Raw genomic sequence first — 12,451 nt, 5'->3', positions numbered from 1 at the left:
ACAAAAGCATCGGTAGCTTGTACTGCCCTGTCTGTGCTATATTGTGTGAAGAGGTCTGGGTAGAGATTATATAGGAATGCCGTAAAGAATGCATAAAGGTAAAATACTATTCAGAAAGAGTTAAAAAGAAGTAACATTAACTCCATGACAATTCTAGGCAAAGCTAAGTACTATTAAGTTGAAAAAAGTAGTTCTATCGTTTTTTTGTTTTATTCTACTGTTTTGAATGTGATGTTTCATGTAATATATTCTTTGAAAAATAAAACATAAAGACTTCGGAACTGTGTTTTATGCCATTCATTACTCACAGCTTTATATAATTGATATGCACTTAGGGAAGCATTAAAAAGTAAAAAAAAAAAAAACCTTGTCAATTTTATAAACTACAACTCTTTTTTGAGTTCAAATAACATTTTAGCTTTAATTTTTACTGTTTAACAGTCCCCAGCTTTGTCTGTCTCCTTTCTTTGAAACTGAAGGAGGTAGAGAGGGTGAAGTGGTGGAGGCAGTGAAACTTCAAACTACAAAATTAAAATTTTAAGTGTTCTGGTACTTGAGTGTTGTTTTAAGTGGAAGTGGCAGGTTTCTCATGCTGCTCACAGAGAGAAGAAAGCTGGAAAATCAACACGGTACTGACAGCAGTAGCAAGGCTGAGATCTTGCAAATTTATTTTGGGGGAGATTTTTTTAAATGCATATTTTATCATGATTTATATTTATTTCTAATACTTGTGGGAATGAGGACTATATAAGCGTAAATGTCTTTTTTCCTCTCTGAAATCCACCAAATTACTAATAAAAAATTTGATCTTGCTCTTTAATTTTATAAGTGCAAAATGTTAAACTCAACATTTTAAAATTTGAAACAGAGGCTTTATTCAATAAGTGTTCCAAATGTGTAAATTATTTGAATTTATTTGAAAAGAAGGCAAGAATCACACTTTTAATCACCCAGGAAAGTTGAACAATCTGGGAGTTAGAGTAATGAGAAGGCTGAATATTTTGGGATAGTTCCTAATTTGTAGGTTTAATCCTTCTGTTCACTAAGTGTTATATACTTGGAGTGCAATCAACTTATTAGATGTAGCTCTTCGATTCATTTGATGTTGAAATTTTTAGAGACACTGTGGGAATGCACCAGAATTATCCTATACTTGTTTCTTATGTATTTTGATTGTCCCTATAGATTGGACCACAAGCTCCCTTACCCACACAACTTGCTTTTTTGCTTTAGTAGTTTACCAGCTAAGTTTCCCTTGAGTTAGATCCCCTCTTTCTGGGTCCTCAGTCAACAGGATTTCTCTCTTTATTATTTTGCTGTCTCTGAAACTTGCTGAGCTTTTCTAAAAATGTATCTCTTGTAGGGTATTTATGGAAAAAAGTTTTAAAATAAGCTGTGGAATAGTCACTGGTAATTATCATTGTAAAACTCTATTAATTGGAATTACAGTGGAGTCACGATTGATCATTTTAGACCCATGACCAACTCACTTTTCCATTTTCCCATTCCCCGCTTTGATGAGGAACCATTACCTTCTGTAAGGTCCTATTATTTATATGACCTTAATTCTCATTAGTATTATCTTTTGGTTTTCAGTCTTTCTGCCAATATTTATTTCCCCTAGTGCCTAGCATTTGTTTATTCATTTATTCATTACAAACTACATGGTGCTAATAATTATTTGTTGACCGGATGAATATCAAATAAATTAAGGTTTCCAGATAAGTAAGATTTTACCAAGTTGAAAGCTGGTCAATCATGCCGTATCCTTTCTATGGAAGGAAGGTATTGACAGAAGAAAGATATAATCATGAATTCTAGAAAAGGGTCATCCAAAGGTGAATGCCTCACTGGTATGCTAATGAATGCATGTAAAATGAAAGTTGGCTGAAGTGTCTACTAGGTACCAACCAGTGTGCCAGGCACTGGACATACAGAACAAGATAGATGTGGTTTCTGTTCTCACTGATCTGACAGCTGAGCAGGAAAGACCATTAAGTAAGCAATAACAATGTGTAGTACTGTGATAAGGGAAGAATGATGCATCTAACAGATCAGGGTGGAGGGAAGGTTTCTAAGAGGAAGTGATGTTATTCTTAAATCCTAAAGGATGAATGGGGGATAGCCAGGGAAGAAGGTGTAAGCAAAAGGACTAGCATGAACAATGGCTTGAGAGGAAGGGCATTTGAAAGGAATTCACTAGGGCTGGGATACTGGGTGTGTAACATCTGTCTATGGGGGCAAGGTGGTGAGAGGTCAGTTTCACAGGCCCCAGGGGCAGTTTGTGCCTAATTTACTGAAAAATTTAAGCAGCATAATATCATAACCAGATTTGAGTTTTTGAAGAATTTATTTTAGTGCTTTAGTATAAAGAATAAAGAGGGCAAAACAAGGAGCAGAGACACTGGTACAAGAAGCAGCTATCAGATAGTTGAAGAAAGATAAAGTAAGGGTGACTCAGATTGCAATGACAGTGAAGATGGAGGGAAATAATGGGATTTGAAGAGAATGTATCTCTTCCAATTAAAGGACTATCTTCAATTTATTATCTGCATTGGGAAAAGGACGCTTCACTAATGCTTAATACTTTGCCTAATTGGCCCTCTTAATCTATGGTAATATGCTTTCCTGAAATCTATTTTGTCTGATATATTAATATAGCCATTCCAGCTCTCTTTTAGGAAATGTTATTACAATATTTCTCATCTTTTTACTTTTAATATATCTGTATCTGTGTATTTAAAGTCAATTTCTTGAAGATAACATATAGTTTGGTCTTGCTCTTTCATTTAATATGAAAATCTCTGGAATAGATATTTACATTTAACTTGATTGTGGATGTGGTTGGATTTAAATCTACCACCTTCTTTGTTTTCTATTTTCACCATTTGTTCTTAGTTCCATTCTTGCCTCTTTTTCTGCATTATTTGGCATCAACTAAATATTTTTTGTTTCTATTTTATCTCTTTTATTGGCTTATTAAGTATACTGTGTGTGCTTGTGTGAGTGTGTGTGTGTTTGCATAGATTTGCAGTGTATATCTTTAACTTATTATAGGCTACCTTAAAATATTAGACCAAGTATAAGATAAGTAAGTATACTTCAAGTATAAGAACCTTACAATAATATGCTTTCATTCTCCACACACCCCTCCAGGTTTTTTGTCAAACATTTACTTCTACATATGTTCTCAACTCAACAAAACATTGTCATTATTTTTACTGTAAGCAGTCCATCATCTTTTAAAGAGTTTTAAAACATTTTTTTAAAGTCTTTTATATGTACTGACCTGTTTACCATTTCTGATACTATTTATTCTTTTGTGTGGATCTACAGTTTCCTCCTGGCATCATTTTCCTTCTGCCTGAAGGGCTTCCTTTATCTATTCTAGTTTGCTGGTGATAAATACTGAAAGTCTTTATTTTACCTTCATTTTCAAAAGATGTTTTTGCTGGGTATACAATTTTAGGTGAACAGAGTTTTTTGTTTGGTTTTTATTCTTTCAGCAATTTAACAATGCCCCTCTGCTGTCTTTTGGTTTGCATTGTATCTGATGAGAATTCTGCTATCATTTTTATCTTTTTTAATGGAATCTGGTTCTTTACTCTGCTTTGCTACTTTTAAGTTTTCTCATTATTACTGATTTTCAGCAATTAGACAGGCTACATAGAAAAACAAACATAAACTACAGACAAATTTTTAGAATTAATAGAATTTGGATAATAGTATAGATCATGATATAAAAGCCAATTTTATTTTTTATATAGGAGCCATGAATAAAGATTTACTTTTAGAAAGATATATATTAAAGGAACTGATAAGAAATGGTACCTAAGAACAAATAAAAATGTTTGTGCACTTCATTTAGAAAATGGTTAAACTTATGTGAAATAAAAACATTTTTAAAAAATAAATGGAAAGACAAACTATTTTCATATTAGGATGACTCAATAAAGATTGTTAATTCCACCATTTATTATTTTAATTCATTTAATCCCAATCAGATTCTTGACAGTTTTTTCCCCCACAATTTAATATTATACAGATTAAAGAAGAAAAAAATTCAAAAGATAGCTAAGACAATTTTGAGGAAGAAAAACAGGGGATGGGGGATTTGTCCTATAAATTATCTAAAATTATTATAAAACTATGATAATTATAACAGTAATTAAAATTGTGATAGCATTTGTAGCAGTGCAAGGCAAACAAATAGGTTAACTGTAGAGTTAGCTCCCAAACAGACTCCACATAGAGTAAGATGCATGACAACTACTGCATTACTGAGTATGGAGGGGAAAGGGTGGATTATTCAGTAAAGAGTTCTGGGAACACCTGGCTATTTATATGTGGGGTGGGGAATGAATTTAGAGACTTGTTGTACACCATTCACAATCATTTTTGGGTGGATTAAAGACTTAAAAATAGAAATGAAAGTGAGGACTGAAAATGTCAACATCCCCCCCAAGCTAAATCTGCATTTAAAAAATGCTTTCAGGTATGAACATGGATAAATATTAAAGTTGGGGAAACACTAGTAAGGGAGATTTATGTCTATAACATTGGGGCAAAGAAATAGTTTTTAATGCACAATCCATAAGAGGAAAATATAAATTTGATATCAAAATTAAACACTTTAATTACCAGCTAAAAAGATGATGGTTTCTTGGAGGATTGGTTGTCACAAAAAGGTGACAGAAAGCTTAACTTAAACTAGCTTAAGCATGAAAGGGAATTTATTGGCTCAATCTGATGAGCAAAAGGAAGCATAGACATGGCAGAGCCCAGAAATCCCACCGGCAAGGAGGAGAAGGAGAAAATAGTTAAGTCATGGCTGCACGGGTATTCCAACCCTGAAGGACTGGCTGGCTGGATAAAGAAAGGAAAGGAAAAGGATATTTCTGTCTTGAGTAGATGATAATCACCAAAGAATGTTGACAGTGGTCCTGTGGAAAGTCATTTTGAAAAGCCCTATCTTCTGATGAGTACACTAGGATAAATCATCTCCAACCTATAACTTCAGGAAATTAAATGAATACATTGATTTATAAGATATACATGTTTGTATATGATTTATATGAATTTTGTACAGTGATTTAGTTTTTGCAAAGCTGAAGTCATAATTTTCTGGGAGTAGTTTCACAAAATTCTCCTAAGGGACTCGAACAGAACCGTTTTTCTTAGTACTACCTATGATGGTTACTGACATGTTATGGGACCACCCCTGTCTTCTCTGTTCTCCCAATGATAATAAAAGGCAGGTTTTGTAAACTTATCAATCTGGGACCTCTCTTCAAGTCAAAATCACGTCACACTGTTCATTTTGGTCATAGAATTCAAGGCCACAGAATTTATTTTTTATTTTGTATATTTTGTCTGAAAATTGAAGAAGTGAAACAATTATTACTATGGAATAATCTATATAAATGTGATAGGTATAGTAGACATTTATTTGCTGTCCAGCTCACACTTCCCTTCTTTTGGGGAATTTACCCAATTTCCTAATGGGAAAAAAATTCAGGAGTAGACCCATTTTCCTTATAGCTCTTTCTACTTATCAGACTGACAGATGAGAAGATAATCCAAATGTAGAGAAAGAAATTTTGCTGGGTCTTTTAGGAAAGAGAAACTTTTTTTTCCTTTCCACAGTAACTACTAGAAGATACTGGAATTAATAACGGTTATTTGTACCTGAATGAAAAGCTACCAGATAGAAACGGTGGAGAAAGCCAGTATCTCAAAAGTTACAATGAAAAGACAGTGTATGAAATGCTGGAGGTAAGGGTCTACCTATGGATTTTTCAGTTGCATGAGCCAATATATTGCTATTGTTGTTATTAATACAGGTCTTCTGGAGTCTCCAGAAAATTGTGTGTAATTTTTGGGAACTTATTTCTTTAATTCTTTTCTCATGGCAAAGAATATCTACTCAATAAATATGATCTTTTACCCATAATACTTTGATACATGTAAATGATATTGTTATTGTACAACTCAAGCTAATAAATTCTGCATAGAAGGTATCAATTGCTTTTAATTTTCCTGGCCAAACCATAATGTAACAATATAAATCAAAACAGCTTTTTAATCTGAAGTAACATAGAAAAGTTTATGATAAACCATTAGCATTTCAGATCAGGATGTACAAGAGTGATGGCAATTATACTTTTCCATTGCATTAGGAAGGTGTATCAGGATGAGTAGGTAAATAGCACAGAGAAGCGAAGCACTTTGCTCAAACACAAAAAATTACACATTTTAGCAAGAGTTAGTTGTAAGAATCTTCAGAAAAGTTGCTAGCCCTTCCCTTCTTAGTACAGTTTCAGTTGACTTTAAGTTGGAAAAGCTAAAGAAGACATGTTTTTAAATTGTTTGGATATATCTTCAAAGTTATAAAAGTTATAAAGCAGTCAGTGTTAAAATATATTTGGTAGTTTAGCAATAATATCTTGCTTCCAGGATAATGTTCTCACACTTTATAGCTTTAAGAATGTACTTTACTCATGGGAACTCAAAATGTTATGCTTTGAGAAACCAAAGGGGAAAGTTCAAAAGGTAGTCCATGACTTCTTTTTTTTTTAGGTTTAGAAAAAGGATAAGAGTGTTTGGATTATGTTGTTCTCTGATTTAGTAAAAAAAAAATTGCTAATGAATATATGTTAACCTTCAGGTTATCATCATTCTTGCTCAAGATAGATTTATGGTAAAAATAGACTACTGGAACTGTCTTGTTAAATTTTTAAAGATGAGTTTGGATGAGTTGCAAATAACATCCTCTACCCTTAGGTCAAATGGAATATGTAAACCCAAATTTTTTAGATAAGAATACTTATTATAGTTTCAACTGTCATACTTCCTAAAAAATGATTATCTAAGAATATACAATCTTTTTAATGTTTTTATTCTGAATATGTTCTGAATTTGTAACATATGATCATTTTTTAACATGTCCTAAGTAACACACATTCATTTTATTTTCATTTAAAAATTTGTAAAAAGTACAAAGAGCATGTTTCATCCAGAAATAACCTTTGTTAATGTTTTGATGTATATTATTTTTACTTTTTTCTATCTATGTGGATTGTGTGGTTATTAAAAATGGAGATTATATTGCAGATGTAATTGTTGTTCTTTTCACGGAAATTATGAGCATTTTCCATGTCATTAAATATGTTTTTAGATGCGAAATCTGGATTTTAATAGCTACAAAATATTCTCTCCTAGAAGTTCAACAAACATTTAACCTTCTTAGATCTGCCAGCCATAATAACATAATCTTTTAAGTCATTTCCCTATTGTGTATTTTGCTGGTGTATAAAGTTTTGTAATATAAAAAGTGCCATGATAAATTTTCTACACATAAATATTTGATGATATATATTATTATTTCATTAGGATATGTTTTCAGGGTATGCAATGGTTAAGGTACTTGATATCTATTGCTATTTTATGTCTGTAAAAGTTATACTCTTCTATAGAAGTTTTTATTTCAGTGTACACTTACCACAATTGAATATTTTAATTTTTTAAAATCTCTGCTAATTAGTACATACATTATGTTACTTCATCATTATATATATTACCAGTTCTTTAGGTTTCTCATCCCCATAGCTTCTCACAACAGAGGAAAAAACTTTGAATATTTTAGCTGTTTGTTCTGGTGTCTAACAACGTATTTCTAACTAATATGATTATAATTTTTGTTTGGTCTACTTTAGGCATTATTTTTGGACTACCCTTTATGGAAGAGGAGGAAACAGCACTCTGATACCACCCTAATTCCTATCTACCCATCCTGCCATATGTTTATGCCATACTTTAATCTATCATTTTGTGTTTTCCTCCCAGCATCTTCGCACATGGAGTGTCCCTTCCCCTCCTTCCAACCTCAGCATGCTGCTCTCTAGGCCCACTTTGTGCCTCTCATCCTGAAGCTTCCCTTGGCCTCTCTCCAGTGTCTGTGTCCCGGCCCCCGTGCCTTGCTGTTCTCGCTCTGCTGTGATGTGTTGGTGGAGGGATCCCCTAAGTGCGGTCTCCCCAGAACTCTGCCTGGACAGCCAGCTCCCTCCTCAGCCTCAGCTCTTCCAGTGAGTATGGCCCAATCTGAGGCTTGTTCCTTCCTGCTACCGAGGCAACACTTGTCTAATTTCTGTTTTCCAGAAGTGCCTTAAAACATCTGCCAATAGCCCCTCACTCATATTCTTCATGTGGGTTTATATCCTTCATATTTCTTTGTTGTCATTGTAGATGGGGGCTAAGGAGAGGGGGAAAATTCATGCTTTCTTAAAACAGAAGTTCTGCTTCATTAACGTAAATGTTTTTGTCGGTTTTAGAAAAACGTTATCTACTTGGTACAACATCATTAGAGAGAAATTTAAAGATTACGGAAGTACCAAAGTAGTCCATCCTTGCTTTCTTCCCAGTGTCTACTAAGCCCACACATAGATGAAGTGCTGCAAACCCAGTATGGTGAAAGAGGCGAGCATTGAGTGAGGGAGGTGAGAATTAAGATCTAGCTCAACAGGGAACGAGGCAGGGAAGAGCTGGGCAAGCGAACAAGACGGTCTTTTGTGGGGCTGGCAGCCTAAAGGCACCGTGTTCCACAGAAGCTGGGGCAGTATGGAGAAAATTAATTTGAAGTCCTTTGTACCTAAGATCCCGAGTTCTACGTTGATCACATATTCAGTGGCAATGAGAAGAAGGGAAAACAATGGGAATAGCATTTGTTTATTCTTTGAACATACAGCACTCTAGACTTTTTCTGTTAACTGCATCAACCACATCTTATAAAACACATTTTCATAGGCCATATGTAATAGGCCCTGGCTTCATTCCTTGCATTTATTGGCTCTTAATGCTAACATGTAATTTTTTTCACATCAAGTAAATAAAATTCACTTTAATTTTTACGACCATATTTCAAGTGGAAATTGTCTTCCCAAATGGTCTGTATCTCAAAGTGGCAGATATTTTGTGTGTTTCACATTTGAACTGCCCGAGATCTCACACATTAATCATGACCATTTACTGAACTGGTTCAGATGTTTGCTCAATACATAAGGCTAGAATCAGAATGTGCCTTAGGCTAGAAAGAAAATTATTCAAGTAGAGCATATCCATAAATTCTGGCTCAAGCAGTGTATTTTTGGAGTATTAAATGCAATTTTATTCCTAGTTGGAGGGATATAATGCTTAGGATTGAACCTGTTACCTTCCCTGATCTGAGGTCTAGAACACATGGAGACATTCCTCTCTAACAACACATTTGCTAATAAAAACAATCCACGAGGATGTTGAGCCAACATTTCTTGTGGAGGACAGAGTTCTTTGGAATTTACTGAAAATGGAAAACTGATTACATTGGGCACAGAGGACAGTTATATTTATAGAAACACTTTAGATAAGACAAGACTTTTAAAAGCCAGGAATCACATTTAGTTGGTATTTTCATAAAAATATTGTCACTTCTTTATTTTTAGTAGGCAAAAAATGATTGTTATATTGATATTGACAGAAATTAGGTGGTTAATTGAAGCTTTTAACCTAAAAGGATGAATTACTCTAACATTGGTTTAGAACTTTTCTTTACTATCTACAGTTCAATTTTGTGGTCTGGCAAAGGCCCAACAGTCATTTATCTAGTATGCATACCTTTCCACAGCTGGATTTTCAAATATGATTATAAAGTTCATGTGACAGAACTGTTCTGAAAATAAATATGTCAGCGGGCTTTGCTTTATTTTATGCCTTTATTCTGGATGTAACATAACTTGGTACAAACACAGACTACAATTTAAGACATTTTGCCAGAGCTATTCAAGTATAGCATCGTTTGAGATTATGGAAGGTGATTTAGAAACACCTGGGTTGAATATTTATATCCCAGCCTTAAACCCTAAAAGCCTTGCGGTTTTATAGTCCTTTCGGGGAAAGACAGGAACTACATTAACGCTTGTTAGTGTAACGCTTAATGCACTGCTGAGAAAGACTAGTGAAAAATTTGAAAATTATGCAAATAAAGAGGCTAAAATTAAAAAGGATTAGTGTTTAATCAGTGTTTATAGGTTTAGGGATGTATTTTTCAGGAATATATCTTTTATTTTGGGGACTTTGGGAGCATGATGAGAGGATTCATTGGAATAAATTCTACATCTTATATGTAAATCAGTACCATTGTTTGTAGTATTATAATATTTAATGGGATGTACTGAAGAGTCCCAGGAAGTGGTGAAACAATAATCAACAAGGTATTAATTAATCCGTAGAATAACCGTGTCTGGCAGGTATTATAGTAAGATAATTCTAGTAGGTTATCCAAATGTTGATCAATGCTATGAAGAAAATTACTGGGGTAATGTGATAGGGAGTTACTAGCATAGGAATGTATACCTTGTGTGGCCAAAAATGGACTCTCTGAAGATATGAAATTTGAACTGACATGTAAATGATGGACATTTCTTGCCTCTCAGAGAAATTTTATTGGCTTCCAGGTAAGGCGGCTAATTTGGAGCATGAGACAGTAGAAGATTGTGTGAGATTCCCCATCGATGCTGCACGGGGAATCACGAAAGCACCGGATTCTCCGGAAGATGGACACTAGGAGGAAGTACAGAGTTCCAGAAAAGGAGGTAAAAAATATGTCAAAGAGATTGTACATTGAAAAATGTTACTTAGGTAGAGAAAATGAACATAATGTGATCCAGTGTATATTGTGGGCTTTAAAATGTTTGTGCCATTGAAACTTGGGATGCTAGCACAAGAAATATTGTTTTTTTGTTTTTTTTTAAGACAAAGTCTCACTCTGTTGCCCAGGCTAGAGTGCTGTGGCATCAGCCTAGCTCACAGCAACCTCAAACTCCTGGGCTCAAGTGATCCTCCTGCCTCAGCCTCCCAAGTAGCTGGGACTACAGGTATGTGCCACCACACCCAGCTAATTTTTCTATTTTTAGTAGAGATGGGGGTCTCACCCTTGCTCAGGGTGGTCTCAAACTCCTAAGCTCAAGCCATCCTCCCACCTCGGCCTCCAGAGTGCTAGCATTACAGGGGTGAGCCACTGTGCCCTGCTGAAAAATTCTTCATAAACATTTTAATTGCTACAAAGTATTTCATGGTACAAACATGGCACAATTTGTTTCCTCTCTTTTAGCCCTTTAGGTTGTTTCCAATTTTTTGATAATATAAATAATATTGAGATTAACATATTTTCAGATAACTTTTTGTCCTTTTAAAAATACCTTTCTGATGGGAATTAGTAATGACTTTCTAATCACCAAACCCATCTGTCCGTCCTCATCCTTCACAGCATGAGCTGTTTCATCACTGTCTACTACCTCGTCTTCCTTCCCACAGCCCTCTCCTCCCATGGCTTTTGTGAAATAGTGCTCTCCTGGTTTTCCCACTGGTCTTATATTTTTCTCAGTTCCCTATGGCTTTTTTTTCCTTTTGCTTTCCTAACTTGGTGTCCGTGCTATTGGGATTTCCAACTTTTTAAAATTCTTGCTTCATTATGTCACTCAGTCCTAAGCTTTTATGATTCCATGAAGGTTGCTACTAAATCTTTTCCTTGAGCTCTGAACTCTTTCCCATCCTCTGGATTCATGTTTCTCTTTGCTGCAAATCCACTCCAAATTCAAAATGTTTTTTTCCATTCAGTCAACCTTTTTCCCCTGTTATATTTCCCTCTGATTTCTACGGATAGTACTACAGTCCCTCTAGTCAGTGGGGCTTGAACTTGAAGTCTTTTTTATAACTTTATTGAGATGTAATTGAACTTTACATATTTAAAGTATGAAGTCTGATCAGTTTTGGAACCACCACGACAATCAATGGATCATCGATTCTGTCATCCTCAATGTATCTCCATGATCCTTTATGATTCATTTCTCTCCCCACCCTCATCCCCAGGCAACTGCTGCTCTACTTTCTGTCACTATAGATTACTTTTCATTTTCTAGAATTTTGTATGAATGAAATCATACAGTATGTACTCAGCATACTGATACTGAGATTTATCCACACTGTTGCATATATACATACATTTTACCTTTTTATTGTCAAACAGTATTTCACACACGGGTCTACCATAATTTGTTTATCCATTTACTTGTTGATGGTATTTGAATCATTTCCAATTTTTGATTATTAGAAATAAAGCTGTTATGAACATTGACATACAAGTCTTTGTTTGAACCTATGTTCTGGTGTCCCTTGAGTAAATCACTAGGAGGTAGGTATATACTTAATTTTTTAAGAAACTGCCAAACTGTTTCCCAAAGTGCTTGTACAATTCCTACCAGCAGCATGTGAGAGTCTAATTACTCCATATCCTCACTGTCCAAAATACCTTGGACTAGGTAATTTATACATAATAGAAATTTATTTCTCATAGTTCTGGAGGCTGGGAAGTCCAAGATCAAGGTACCAGCAGATTCAGTGTTGGGTAAGAGATACTCTC

At 34.6% G+C, this 12,451-nt stretch overlaps 1 long non-coding RNA gene across 1 annotated transcript; it reads left to right on the top strand.

The window, feature by feature from the left end:
• Positions 1-5,660: 5,660 nt before the first annotated feature.
• On the top strand, positions 5,661-10,824 carry LOC123637725. The gene is made up of 4 exons (XR_006735037.1): positions 5,661-5,775; positions 7,846-8,084; positions 10,488-10,625; positions 10,786-10,824. It is a non-coding gene; the product is annotated as an uncharacterized LOC123637725 (long non-coding RNA).
• The last annotated feature ends 1,627 nt before the right edge of the window (positions 10,825-12,451 follow it).

The sequence above is a fragment of the Lemur catta genome, chromosome 5, assembly GCF_020740605.2.
Source record: "Lemur catta isolate mLemCat1 chromosome 5, mLemCat1.pri, whole genome shotgun sequence".
Taxonomy (NCBI): domain Eukaryota; kingdom Metazoa; phylum Chordata; class Mammalia; order Primates; family Lemuridae; genus Lemur; species Lemur catta.
This window is presented reverse-complemented; position numbering and strand designations above follow the sequence as displayed.